Source organism: Trichosurus vulpecula, chromosome 7 (genome assembly GCF_011100635.1).
Source record: "Trichosurus vulpecula isolate mTriVul1 chromosome 7, mTriVul1.pri, whole genome shotgun sequence".
NCBI lineage: Eukaryota > Metazoa > Chordata > Mammalia > Diprotodontia > Phalangeridae > Trichosurus > Trichosurus vulpecula.
The window spans coordinates 121,434,611-121,450,112 of NC_050579.1; the positions used below are offsets into that span (position 1 = coordinate 121,434,611).

At 39.3% G+C, this 15,502-nt stretch overlaps 1 protein-coding gene across 1 annotated transcript in view; it reads right to left on the bottom strand.

Annotated features, from left to right (window-relative positions):
- ARFGEF3 (ARFGEF family member 3) overlaps positions 1-15,502 on the bottom strand; it is a 202,821-nt gene that overhangs the window by 146,130 nt on the left and 41,189 nt on the right.

Below are 15,502 nucleotides of genomic sequence, written 5' to 3' on the forward strand. Positions count from 1 at the left end.
GTAACTAGAATTGGTTATTTGTAACCACAACAGCAACAAAGTGGGCAGAAATGAGAATTCAGACACTACTTGCCTTGTCTCCCTATAGATAAACCTACAAGAAATACAAGTACACTCCCTCTTTGCCCTGACTTAATAGAATCCCAGGCTTCCTTCAAGGCCCAGCTCATGTTAATTCCTACCTGAAGCCTAACATGAACCACACCCTCTCCTTCCATTCACTTCCCATGTGCTAAGACTCACCTCAAAGTAGAAATTATTTTTGTATATATTTTGCATTTAATTGTCTCTAAACACATTATAGGGCACAGTGGATAGAGCGCTGGATCTGGAGTCAGAAAGACTCATCTTCCTGAGTTCAAATTTGGCCTGAGACACTTAATAGTTGTGTGACTTTGGGCAAGTTGCTTAACCCAGTTTGCCTCAGTTTCCTCTTCTGTAAAATGAGCTGGAGAAGGAAATGGCAAACCACTCTAGTATTTTTTCCAAGAAAACCCCAAATGGGGTCACCAAGAGTTAAGACATATGACTGAAAAATGACTAAACAACAAGAACAAATACATTATACCTCTCCATTACCTCAACAGCATTTTATTTGAGGGCAGGAATTATTTTCATTTCTGTCTTTGAATTCCCAGGACTTACATAGAGCTCGGCCCTTAGTAGGCACTTAAAAGATTCTTGCTGAATGAAAGAATGAATGTACTATATGTAAGTGGGATGCAAAGACAAAACAAAATAAAGTTCCTGCCACATATATAGCAATAAATTGTTGGTATGGTGATAGTAAGAATGAAAGCTAGTATTTCCACCTGTGCAGTAGAAAAATCTCATTTTGCTTTCTCTGAGTGAACCTTTATGCAGTTACCACTGAGGTTTCTTTAACAACCATTAGAGGCTGTCACCTCTTTAAATTAACTCTATTCTCTGCTGAGGGTGAGAAGAGAGACCACAGTATTTCACCTTAGAAACCACAAGGAAACCTGCCATACAGATAAACCAATGAATCAGAAAATTAACAATCACTATAGTATAGAGAAATCGGCTCAGAGGTCTGAACATTCATGCATCCACTATGTGGCTTAATACCCTACATATCTGAGTATCCCTCTAGCATCAACAGCCACAAAGGATGAGATAGGTTCTAGATACACCATCTATGTACATTAATAGGTTACAAAGTTATAGTAAGTGGACAAAATGAAAACAGATTTGATTACCAAGAACATCATTTACCATTCTACCACAGGTCAAACTAACCCTGGTTGCAGAATAAGTAGTTCACAGGAAAATGGATCATCATAGTGGTTTCTCTTTCTATATATCCCTTGACAGAAGGCTCAATGACAACATAGGTCATTTCCTGTTTCTGTTGCAAATATCATCAATGCTATCTTTAAAATCATCACCTAAATGCGGTTACAAAAGCAACTCTAGATGAGTGGCCACTAGGAATTTGATCTGCAGAGAATTCCAGTTCTGTTCACTGTTCACATGTAAGCGACATGCTGTTACTGTCAATCCCAAGGGTAGAAAAAGGAAACCAGAGGATGAGAGAGATAGGAATAAAAAGGGAGATGATTTTCCAACTATATGAATTCTGTCAAGAGTATTACACAGCTAAACAGCTAAATCTACAGAAATAACATCTATGTATATGCTAATAAACTATATATATATGGAGGCAGGCAAAGGTCAGCTGATATGAAAATCTGTCCAAGTGACCAGCCCAGTCAAGTACAGACTGTGAGAATCAGAAGAGGAAGACTGAGACACAACCTTTCAAAATACAACCTCACCCATAAACTATCAGGCAAAATTCTGAGGCATCCTAGGTATCCTTAGTGATCGTATGACCCATAGTTCAATCCCTACTTCCTAACTGCTTGGCTATTTAGTTCTGGGCATTGATTTGCCTGGTACCCATTCTTCCTGCTTTCAGTTATCTGATATCCTGGTTCTCTATGAATGGCTGGAGACCTTGTTTGCTCTCTGTCTAAATTCAATTTCCTTCTCCCCACATAGGGAATTTCTCTAACACAGGAAGATGTGTGATCTATTATCCCAACTCCTGTCTAACCCTAGAAATCCTTCAACCTGGGATGGAGGAGAGAATTAGCTCAACTCTAGTTTCTTCCAGTTAGCCAACGGTTCTTCTCCCGAAGAACTCCCATAATCCACTGTTAACCCCTTGGCTTCCCAACTCTCCTCTGACGTGACAACTAGTATGATGAAAATGAATTAAATTAAGAACTTTCACAAGCCATTTAGGTTGGCACCAAGAAAATTTATTACATGACTACAGAATGAAACTTTAACCATCAGCTAGTTTGGTCATAAAGATAAGTACATGATCATGTAGGGATACAGGGGAGAAAGTATGAGGAGCAGGATGGTATAGCAAAAGATGATACATAATCAGAGGATATGGGTTTGTATACTGGCTCTGCCACTTAATACCTCAGTAACCTTGGGCAAATCACTGAATTTCTCAAATGAAGGTACTATACTACTACACAAGCTCTAAGGTCATTTCTAGCACTAAGTAACAGCACTAAACATAATTAATATCTTTGAATGTCTGAAAGGCTGCAGGAGGAAGAAGAATTCAATTGGCTCTAGTTCTGTTTGGCCCCAGAGGGCCAACGGTAGAACGTTGGAAAGAAGTTGCCCAAAAGGAGAATGGATTTCCTGAATGCCTGAGGAAGAGGTGAGATACTTCGCATTGCCTTCTAGGTAACCACTTATCAGGTGTGTTTTAATGGGAATTCTTTTGTCAGGATTTGGTTTTGTCTAGATTCTCCATGGTAGAAAAAATCTTTTACAACTCTGGAATACTTGGCTTCTATGAAATGTCAGAGTTGGGATTCAAATACAAATTAAAATACTAGGTAACCCAGATATATAATAGATATATAACAAAATACATAAAAGACACATAATAGCTATAAAGTAGGCTTTACCAGTCAGTCAACAACAATTATTAAGTGCTTATGCTTGTTATTTGCCAAGGAACTATGCTAGGCACTAGAAATACAAAGAAAGATGAAAATATGCTCCCTGTCCTCAGGGAGCTCACATTCTAATTTGGGGGAGACATTTAAATAACTATGTATATGCAAGAAATGTACAGAGTAAATGGAAGGTAAATTGTGAAGGAAGGCACAGGGTGAGGGAGGGGGTTGGGAGAGAGTAAGAAAGGCCTTTGGTGGAGGGCAGCATCTGAGTTGAGTCTTGAAGGAAGTCAGAGGAACTAAGAGGTGAAGGGGAAGGGGACGAGCAATCCAGGCACAGAGACAGCTAGTGAAAAAGCGTGGAATTGGGAGATGGAGTATTGTGAAGAATAGCCATAAAGTCAGTGTAACTGAATCATAGAGTATATGTAGGGGAGGAAAGTATAAGAAGCCTCGAAGGGAAAGAAGGGGTTGAGTTGTGAGGGGCTTTCAATGCCACGCAAGATTTTGTATTTTATTTGAGAGGTAAGAGAGGTCACTAAAGTTTATTGAATAGGGAGAAGGGTTGACTTGGTCAGATCTTCACTTTGGTAAAATTACTTTGGCAGCCTAGTAGAGGCTGAATTAGGGAGAGGAGAGCCTTGAAGCAGGGAGACCAACGAGAGGGCAATTGGAATAGTCCAAGTGAGAAGTGATGAAGGCTTGTTCCCAGGTGGTAGCTTCATGAGTATAGGAAAGGGGAATACGTCAGAGTTGTGGAAGTATAGAAATGACAAGATTTTACAAGAGATTGGATATGTGGAGCCATTAAGATTGAGAAGTCATGGATGACACCAAGGCTGGAAACCTGAGTAACTGAGAATAGTGGTGCCCTTTACTCAGCAGTAATAGGAAAATTTAGAAGTGGGGGAGGGGAGGGCTGGGGGGGTGCGGGGCAAGATAACAAGCTTTGTTTTGAATATGTAGAGTTTGAGATGCCTACAGGACATCCATTTCAAGATGTCTAAAAGACTGCTGGTGATTTGGGGCTAGTACTTCAGGACAGAGACTAGAGCCAGATATATAATTCTGACAATCATCTGCATAGATATGATCACTGAAGCCACTGGAGTTCACTAAGTGAGTTAGTGCCTAGGGAGAAGAGAAAGAGAACTGGAGGAAAAGCCTTGGTGAATACCCATGTTTAGTAGATGTGAACTAGATGGAGATCCAGCAAAGGAGAATGAGAAGGAGCAGTCAGTCAGGTAGAAGGAAAAGAAGGAGAGAACAGTAAATACTTATAATTGAAAGATTATCCTGGAGGAGATGGTGATCAGCAGTGTTAACAGTTGTAGACGGGTCAAGAAAGTTGAGGATTGAGAAAAGACCATTAGATCTAGCAATTAAAAGATCATTGGTACTGTATTCCAAAACATAATTGTTGCAGAGTTTATACCAATTTTTTTTGCAAAAAAGTGGGGTGCAACCACTATGTAAGGCTTAAAAAATATGTGCTGGTATTACTTAAAACTCATTTATTACTAAACTGTCTTTGGTGTAAGATTAAGATGCACAGAATACTTGTGAATATATGTTAAAATTGGGAAGATGCAAGTCTTACCATATCATGTGACTCACTCATGGCAGCTTCAACTACCAGCCTGCTCCCCTTTCACCTATGGCTCTTCTTTGGGATGAGTGGCAATAATTCTAGTAGCTGTATTCTAAACAAACCAAGCAAGTTGGCTTTCGGAAATATACTGACAATGTGCATTTGCTAAGAATTCTAGGCTCACAGCTTGCAATATGCAAGAGATAAATGTATATCCATATGCCACTGGTGAATGCATTACTGCTCTGCTTACTTCTTAAGCAGATAAACAGAATTATACCATGCGACGATTACTTGATGAAAGGTTATAAACCAATTTTTGGACTGAAAAAAATGGTGAAATGATTATTTAGTGAAATACAGTAATTTTGGAGAGAGTTGTTTCAGTTGAATGATGAAGTTAGAAGCCAAGTTACAGAGAATTGAGAGGAAGAGGAGGAAGGTAGCTAGTACAGACAGCTTTTTCAAGAAGGGGTGGGGGGAGAGATAGGACAATAGGTAAGATGAGATAGACACAGGCTTGTTTGTAGTAAGCTGGGAATAAACCAGTAAACAGGGAGAGACTAGAGCTATAAGAGGGTGGGAAAGACAGTGGGAGCAATCTCCTGGAAATGTCAGAAGGAGATGAGCTCACACTATGAAAGATGGCTTGCTTTAATAAGTAGCATAAAAGACATCATCAAGAAAAGGGACAGTGGAAAGTGAGATAATTTGTCACGCAGCAAGAATCATAACAGTTATCAGATGCCTGAAATGCTACAATGACACACTCAGCATGTTAAGAGAATCAGCGAAAGAATTCCAGGCCTTGGGTGGGTCCTCCAAGAAAGACTTACGGGAAGAATTTTATACAGAATAGGAAGCAGTAATGAGATTGCTGCTCCATTCAAATATCCATTCTTCACAGACCCAAATAAGCATTTTGTGTTATTTTGGGAGGTAATCAATCAATCAACAATCTTTTATTAAGCACTTAGTCTGTGCCAGGCACTGGAACTAAGAGTAGAGGGAGAGAGTAAAAGAAATAGTGGTAGCTAAAAACCTGAAGGGACCACCAGCAAGTGGAGAGTAGGGCTTGCTGGTGAAAGAAGAGCATGGTTATAGGATGGGGTGCATTGTGTCTGCAGTACCATGTGACACTACCCTCAAGGAGAAAATTTTAGTTCTTAAGGGTTTAAGGTCAGCTAAGGCTAAAGTTACCAGAGAAGAGGGATCCTCCATATTCAATCAGGAGTCTTTGCTATCAGCATCTAACAAAAGGCTGCATTCTCCATCGGGGCCATCTCTAGTTGTCCTGATCTGGCCACTGGACACAGATGGCTCGGGAAAAGAAAGTGAGGCTGGTGACTTTGCACAGCCTTCCCTCACTTAAATCCAATTTACTTGCAAGCTATGGCATCATCTTTCTGATGTCATGGTCCTCTTTGAGAACAAAGGACAAACCACAACCACAGCCATACGCACATTCTCCATTGGGGTGTGACATTCTTCTACAATGTCAGTGAACTCTAGAGCATTTCTGGGTCAGGTCCTGGGGTAAGAGTCAGAGAGGAAGAAGTATCCCTATCTTAAGGGAGGAAGCCCCCTGCCCATAACCCTGTAAATCTGTACCCTCTCTGCCACCTACCTAATGATTATGGCCCAATAATCCTGAGACAAATGGGGGGAAGGGATACTGCTAGAAGTCAACCTGGATCAATTAGAGAGGACAAATATTACAATCTGTAGATTATTGCAGAAAATCATAAAAAAGCTTCCTGCTTTATTCAAAAAGAAAGGACTTCCATGAGCAGAGAATAATGACCCATGAACTTAATCTACCAATGAAATTTCTAATGAAGATGGTATATGCCACACACAATTCCTTTTCATTACAGCACATACAGAATGACATTTTGAGCCTGTATTGATGTTGACACAAGGGGAAAGGGCACTTCCAAAATTGCTATTCTCTGATAGTAAACTCTTAATTTTCACACAAAAGCAATGTACAAGATTCTTTCCTGCCTGAGTCAATGAAGGCAGAAGCTCTCTGCATCCCATTCCCATACAATGGCATTGTTTTGTTTGGTTTTAAGCTGCGAAATGATTAGGGATGCTGCAGATCTACAAAGCAAGCATTTTATCTTCGGGATCTGGCAGCAAATGATATCAAGGAAAGCTAAGCCTATTTCCATTAACTACATTGCTATGGTTGGCAGCCCAGCTTCATTAAACTGGGAAGACAAAGAGGCAAAGGGGAAATAACAGAGAATAAAGGAAAGTTGTCGAGTGTTTATTTATTAGTGATTGTGTTCCAATAAAGGGGATTGATGGGAATTTTCAGTAAAACTTGCAATTAAGCAAAGCTTCACATCCCTGAACGTTCAATGACTTCCCGCTTCACAAAACATTGGGGGAAAGTCTAGACTGGATAACTCCTAAGGCCCTGTCACACTCTTCAGATTGCTAATAATGGTTCATACTACTGATGAAGTCTGAATGCAGATCAGAGAGTACTATTTTCACTTTGTTTTGTTTTTATATTTTTTCATGTTTTTTCCCTCTTGTTCTGTTTCTTCTTTCACAACATGACTAATGTGGAAATGTTTTACATGATTGCAAATGTATAACCTATACCAGATTGATCAGGGAGGGGAGGGAAGGAGGGAGAAAAATTTGGAACTCACTTAAAAGCTTTCAAAAAGTGAATGTTGAAAGTTATCTTTGCATGTAATTGGAAAAAAGTATCCTGAAATATTTTTAAAAATACTTCAAGAAAAAAAATAGTTCATACTGACACACACATGCCTTGAGGTTTGAAAAAATCTTTCATCCTAGCTCTGACAAATTATATTATCCTCATTTGACAAATGAGAAAACCGAGGCTCTGACACTTTGCCCTCGTATTGGTGAGTTCTTTCTCAAATCTCCATTTTGAGGAAACACTCAGGCCAGTCCCATGTTTACGCACTCCTTCACTCTACCTTTGCTTCTGCTCCTGAATCTTCTGACTTCTCTTTTAAGAAATATATACATATAGGAAATTTAGTAATGTGGCAACAAAATTGCTTTATTTGTACTCTACTTTTTCCTACTGCTACCTACCGCGGGCACATGCGGGTACTAACTGTATCCCTTCTTGTACTTTTTCTTACTGATTATTTTTAAAAAATCTTGATGCTTTTTTATGTCTAACACTACACACTAACCCAGCCCCCTTTCTCCATAGAAGGCTTCCCTTGCAATAATCATGCATAATTAAACAAAACAAATTAAGCATCAAGCACATCTTAGAACACACATCTGATTCAGGACCACTAGTCCATTTCCTATTGTCATAAATATCATAGATGACATTCTATAGAGTTGGGAGGGTGGGGCTCAATGCAATCAACACAGTAGCACCCCCAAACAGAAATAGTCTTAGAAATTCTCTTTCATTGGGATTTTAGATCTGGAAGCAAACTTTGTGATCATCCAGAAGAGACCAACTTCTGCATTTGACAGATCAGGAAACTGAAGCCCAGAGAGCAGAAAGACCTTGCAAACAAACAGCAGAATTAGAATATGAACCCATGTCCTCTGACCCCAGAGCCAGCACACTGCCCTCTTGTTGGGCAACACTCAAGTTAATATTTGGGGAAAAAGAGAGGGAAAAGGATCTTCCCTTCTCTGGCAATACAGGGATTTTGCCCTCCTCCCCCAACTATGTTGTCTTTATCTGTATGCACATTATTTCACATACACCTTCCCTGTTCCCACCCCCAGAATATAAACTCCTTGAGGGTAAGGACTATATTTATTTTTATATCCCAAGTACCCGGTACAGAGAAGGTGCTCAAAGCTTCTTTTTGAATGAAGGGAAGGGAATAAGTATTTATCAATAGCATTATGCCTTGGCATAGTAGATAAAGTACTGGGCCTATAGTCAGGAAGACTCATCTTCATGAGTTCAGATCTAGCCTCTGACACTAGCTGTGTGACCCTGGGCAAGTCACTTAAGCCTCTGTGCTTCCATTCCCTCATCTGCAAAATGAGCTGGAGAAGGAAATGGCAAACCACTCCAATATCTTTGCCAAGAAACCCCAAAGGGGTCACAAAGAATCAGACACAACTGAAAGCACCAATCAACAATTATGTAAAGTGCTTTATAAATATTATCTCATTTGATCCTTACAACAGCTCTGGGAGGTGACTGCTCTTATTATCCCCGTTTTTACAATTGAGGAAATCGAGGCACACAGTACGAGACAGAGGCTGGATTTGAACTCAGGAGTTCTTGACTCCAGGTCCACAACTCTCTATTCACTATACCCCCTCACTGCCTCCAAAACTTGAATCCAACTCTCTTGATTCCTGTTTCAGTGTTCCTTCTAATACACAAACAACAGTAAATTCTGCTGTGGAATTGTAAAGAAAAGTTTTTTAATAGAAAAAGTCTAATTGTTAAACCTAATACCTCATCCTTCTAACTATACATAGACATCTCCTTCTTTCCTTCAGATCCTGCTCTCCTCATCTACCCATTACGATGATGCTGTTTGAAATGCTTAGGATGCTAGCTGTGTCTGTCTGTCCTCAGGCTTCCTCTAAAATTGGGAGATGCTTTAAATTTACTTGGAACTAAGATCAATAAATCAATAAATAAAATCCAACTCTTCCATTTAATCTTTTGCCACATGGGGAGAAAAGTAATGCTCTTTGGAGTAATGTAAAATGTATACTCCCACATTAACGGAAATTGTGCAAATGCCTACATAAAAGATGAACAAGATGGAAATAATTTGAAAACATCTGGCCACCTTTCTGTGAAGCAAATGAATCATAGCAAGAAAAGGAAAAAACTAATAATCTCAGTCAGATATACACAGCTGAAGAAATTTCACATAGGGCAGACCATCATTTTTTAAATTAATTTTTATTTTTAATTTATGGAATATAACAAGCATTTCCATAACATAGTACAATATAAAGATGATTTTACACGAAACTACAAACCTACTATGCACACCTAGCTATTCCTTTCAAATATACAATGAAACTACCATGTAAATTTCTTTTTTTTCTTTCCTCCCCCACCACCCTAGAGATAGCTACCATTAAGCATAAATAGGCATATATATGTAAGATTATTCTATACATACTTCTATTTATCAGTTCTTTCTCTGGATACAGATAGAATCTTTCTTCATATGTACTTTATAGTTAATTTATAATAGTCTATCACTTTTTAAAAGTAATAAATACTAGAATACTATATTAAGTCATTTACTATTTTTCTAACACTTATAGTTCTGTCATGATTTCATCCAGATTACAGATTGAATGTTTATAAAACTTCTTACTTTATTTTCTTCTGTCTTACAATCATCCATTGTCTACCGTGTCTACGAGTTGTAATGGCCAGAGGACAACCACCATAACTACCGCCTGACTCACCTCTGTACTCAGAGGCAGTTCTGTCTGGTCCCATGCAACCAGAGCAGATCCATCCTTGACCTAGTACTATTCCGTACTAAATGGATGTCAGAGTCTAATGGATGTGAGTGGACAGAAAGCTAAGGTCTGGGAAGCTATTCTCAGCAGGCTTCCTATAATAAAACATCTCTCCAGTGAGTAACCCAATCACCTAATATAAGAATCCCTGGGTATATGCAACCCAGCATGTAGCATTTCACTAATGCACAATTTATATGTCTGGGAAGTATTTTAATATAGGAGTTACCTGAAAATTTGAATTCATGGAAGTTGCCTGGAGCCCTGAGCCATCTTGGCTGCTAGCTCTGGCCCAGACCCACACGAGGCAGGCTAAAAATAGTTGCCGCAGCCGCCTGAATGCCAGACAATTGCAATTGCTGTTCTAAGGGTGAAGGAAAGCCAATTCTGCAAAGGACACTGGCACGAGGATCCCAGGACTCTGCAGGAAAACTAAGGCTTTGTATAATTATTTTCTGAAGGAACTTTGTTGAACTCTCTGGGAATAGAGCAGGATTGATTAAAAAAAAAACCCTCCATTATCCCATAATCTCACCCTCACCTCCTCTCCTCTTGCTGGGTTTCCAAAGCCTTATAACCACAGACGACTTGGGCAGTCTCCATTGTTGTCCCTGGAGAGCGACAATCATGTTTCTCCTTCAGTTTTACCCTTCCACCCCCAGTTCCAAGCATAGTCTTTAAGGCCAGAAAGGAGAAAACAATAGACATCTAGGTTTCACAGTGGATAGAGTGCTGGGCCCAGAGTCAGGAAGACCTGTGCTCAATTCTAGCCTCAGACACTTACTGGCTATGTGACCCTGGGCAAGTCACTTAACCTCTGTTGGCTTCAGTTTTCTCATCTGTAAAATGGGGATTATAATAGCTCTTACTTTGCATGGTTAATATTGTGAAGGTCAAATAAAATAGTATTTATAAAGTGCCTAGGCACAGTGCCTGGCATGTAGGCCCTATAGAAATGCTTATTCCCTCCCTTCCCCCACAGAGAGTGGCACAAGAAATGGCCGAATGTGATATTTAAGACTGAGTAACAATTTTCTAATGATAATAGTTTTCAGATTCAAAAAGTTCTTTCCTCACGGCAGCCCAGGGAGGTGGGTATTACAAGAATTATACCCTTTTTCACACATTGGAGAAGCTAGGTCTCAGAAAGATGCAGCTCATGCCAGGCAGATAGCCAAAGCTAGCACAATCTGCATAATTTGGAGCCCCAAAGAACCTGGTTCTGGATCCTGGCTTTGTTGTTTAATGACCTGTGTGATCCCTCTGGGCCTAGGTTTCCTCATCTATAAAATGAAGGGAATAGACTAAGTAACCTTTTAAAAATACATATTTTATTGATGCCTTTCTTTTAAACATTACTGTTACTTCCCAAGGACTCCACTCCCCAGAACCCTAGATTGTAACAAGCAGGATAATAAGGAAAACCAGGAAAACATAAACAATAGCCCCAGCAACGTAAATGCAAAGACAAAAAGCAATGAATCAAATTGAAAGTTATAAAATTAAGATCACTAGGTTCGGCTCCAAGGAAGGGATATTTAAAGGCAGCCCTCCCACCCCACCCAACCCCTACTTTTTTGCAGGGATAGGGGACTTGGCTGTGGAACACTCCTTAGACCAGGGGTGGGGAACCTTCGGCCTCCAGGGCACACGTGGCCTTCTAGGTCCTTGGGTGTGGCCTTTTGACTGAGTCCAAGTTTTACAGAACAAATCCTTTTATTAAGGGGATTTGCTCTGTGGAGTTTGGATTCAGTCAAAGGGCTGCACTTGAGGACCTAGAGAGCCACGTGTGGCCTTGAGGCCGAAGGTTGCCCACCCCTGTGTGTTGCCAATAAGTAATTAAAGATCCTTTCCCCACCCATTCAATAGGCCTAGGGGCTAGTTAAGGAAGGCTTGATTAGAGGTGGGCCTATACCCTTTACTTACTAAGTGCTAGGCCCCAGGCCTACACCAACCCTCAGGCCCTAAGAAGTATATATATACACATACACACACACACACACACACACACACACACACACACACATATATGTACCTAGAAGGTAGCCATTAAGGTCAGAATTCAGCCCAAGGAGAAGAAATAAGAACTCCAAGAACAGAGCTACAGAGAGAGTGCAGAGCAGAGAGTGGAGACCAGAGAGCTGCAGGAGGAGAGAATGCAGGTAAGCAGGCAGTTGGGATTCCTGAGTGTTTATGGGAAGGCCCCAGCAGAGGGGAACATTACAGGATGATTTGGTTCTTTGCTGTATTACTACATTATAATTTCCTTGTTGTTATATTGAGGTGGACTTACTGGCTTTGTGATACAACTGTTGCTATGTTGGGTTGGAGTGATTGGTTTTGGGATTTAATCCTCTGGTGTCTAAATAAATGTTATACTTCCCCTGCCTTTTACCTAGAGAATCTCTTATACTTTGCGATTCCAAAGTATACAGGCATGTTCCTGGTCATCTTCAAGGTCTTGACTTACTGATATATCCTGGCATAGAACATAAGACTTTTTCGATGTATTGGTTTTAGTTTCATTATCATTGGTTTAGTTCTTCTCCAACTTGTGGCTTCCTTCAAGTCTCGGTGGGGCGAAAATCCACCTTTTACAAGAAGCCTCTTCAGGTTCCCCTTAGTTCTCTTCTTCCCTCTGTGGATTATCTCTAATTTACTTTGTATATATTTCATTTGTACATAGTTGTTTGTATGTTGTCACTCCCATTAGACCATGAGCTCCATGAGAACGGGTTCTATTTTTTGTGCCTTTCTTTGCATCTCTAGTACTTAGCACAGTTCTGAGCATATTTGTTATTGTTCAGTAATTTCAGCCATGTCCAAATTCTTTGTGATCCCATTTATGGTTTTCTTGGCAAAGATACTGGGATGGTTTGCTATTTTCTTCTCCAACTCATTTTATAGATGAGGAAATGGAGGCAAAGAGGGTTATGTGACTTGCCCAGGGTCACACAGCTAATAAGGCTCTGAGGGCAGATTTGAACTTAGGTCTTCCTCATCCCAGAGCTCTATCTACTGCACCACCTACTGCCCTTGTCTGGTACATAGTAGATGCTTAATGAATGCTTACTGACTAGTTAGTTTTTTCTTCTTTATCATAAAGGTTGACTCTCTGGGAGGAGGGAGGGAGAGCTATATAGTTTGCAAAGGTAAATGATATAAAAACAAAAGATAGCTATAAGTTTTTATTTTAAAATAATAAGAGTATTAAATATTTGTTAACATCTCCACTGGAATTTGTAAAAATAATTCCAAATGAGGATAAGATTCAAAGTAAATAGTATAACTGGGAGCTAGTATTTTTATAATTTTTTTTACATATTGTAGACTTCTTTGAATTGTCATTCTCCCTTCTTTTTTTACTTATCCCTTTTATTATTATTATATTAATTATTATTAATGTGTCATTTTGAGCAGAATTATAAAAATAAGCTCAGCACTTTAAGAATAAACTCAATTAAAATATTCTTTAATTCAAAGTTAATAGCATCATATAATGGCTGTGTTTGGCTTAGAGTCAGGAAAAAACAAGTTCATATTCTTTGAGTTTGACTCAAACAGTTTGAACCCCAACACTTCCAATCCCAAAGAGCTACAGTCAGTAGTGGTAAGACCTGGGCTAAAAATCACTTAAATGTAACTACTGTGTGCCTTAGAAAATGCCTGAGGTATGATTTATCCAATAAATTACAGACAAATTAGAGTGACTGTATGGAGGGCATTCTGGCACCTATAAAGCAGATGTAATCATAGATCCTTAATGTATCCTGGTATCACTTAGAGTTAATCCTCCAAAAGGGTATTTATTGGATCAAGAGGTGCCTATACTATCCACATGGCAATAATCAATAGATGTAGAAAAAAGTCTTTGGCAAAGAAGAACATTCATTTGTGCTAAAACAGTATAAAGCATAGGCATCGAAGGACTTTTGTTTAATATGATTAAAAAGCATATAGCTAAAGAGGCATTATATATTTCACCATCCCTAGAGAAACAAGTCTTGTGACCTTAAAACTATGTCAAATGCAAGCCATAGGAAGCCTGTCAAACACTGTGGAAAGCATTAAATGGGTCCTACCCCCCAGATAAACTGAGGTAGTTGTTTCCAAATGCACAATACCTGGATGTAATCTAAGACTCCGGAGCTACTTCAGGCTCTTATAAGTACACCGGAGTTGCTTGTCTTCTCAAAATCAATATAAAAAACAAGGAACCAAGACAACCAGCTGTCATTCATTGCAAAAAGTGAAGGAGCAGAGCAATTCCAGGAAGAACCTGACCCCAGACTCCAGCCTAAGTTATATATACTTTGCTATTCTGTAGCTCTAATGAAAAGAAAAAGGAATTGAGGAAATATATCTTAACATAATAAATTAGAAAAAAAAATTTTAATACTGATAGAATCCAATAGGAATAGAAAAAGAATTGCATTCAAAATAACTACAGATGTATAAAATATCTTGGAGCTTAGTTATTAAGCCACACACAGGAATTTTATGAATATAATTAAAATATTGTTAATAGAAACATAGAATTAAATAATTGGGAGATATTAATTGCTCATGATTGGGATATTGGGATATGTTGATAAAATAAAAATTTCAGTACTATCTAAATTAGTTTAGAGATTAAGTTCCATACCATACAACAAAAAGGTTTCTTTGGGGCAGCTAGGTGGCACAGTGAGTGGAGCACCAACTGGGAAGTCAGGAGGAACTGAGTTCAAATACGGCCTCAGGCACTTGATACACTTACTAGCTGTGTGACCTCAGGCAAGTCACTTAACCTCAATTATCCTGCCTTTCCCCCTCCAAAAAAAGGGAGTTTCTTTGCAGAACCTGAAAAAAATTCATCTGGAGGAATAAGGAATGAAAAATTTCAATGATTTTTTTTTTAAGTGGGAAGGAAAAGGACAAGATCTCAAACTCACAACTATAGGAAGGGGAAGGAAGGAAGGAGCATAAAGGTTTATTATAGACTACTCAGAAGTCTCACACCTGTAAAACACGAAAATTTTCTTCAAGAAGAGATTTAGAAGGTATTGGACTCAATGAGCATGCTGACGGATATCACCAAAAATGAGACAGAGCAATCACTTTAGAACCTCCCATCAATGTGTGGTTGGATACCTGGCTAGCTGGACCTAAGGACAAAATACATTAAATTAGGGCAGCTAGGTGGTGCAGTGGATAGAGCAGTGTCCTGGAGCTGGGAAGATCTGAGTTCAAATGTGGCCTCAGACATTTACTAGCCGTGTGACCCTGGGCAAGTCACTTAACCCTGTTTGCCTCAGTTTCCTCATCTGTAAAATGAGCTGGATAAAGAAATGGCAAACCACTCCAGTATCCTTGTCAGAAAACCCCAAATGAAGAGTCAGGCATGACTGAACAAAAAAAAAAAAACATTAAATGAAAAGAAAGGATGGAGATGAGAAGAAAACATTTCATAGGATCACAGTAGTTCTGGCCTGACTTG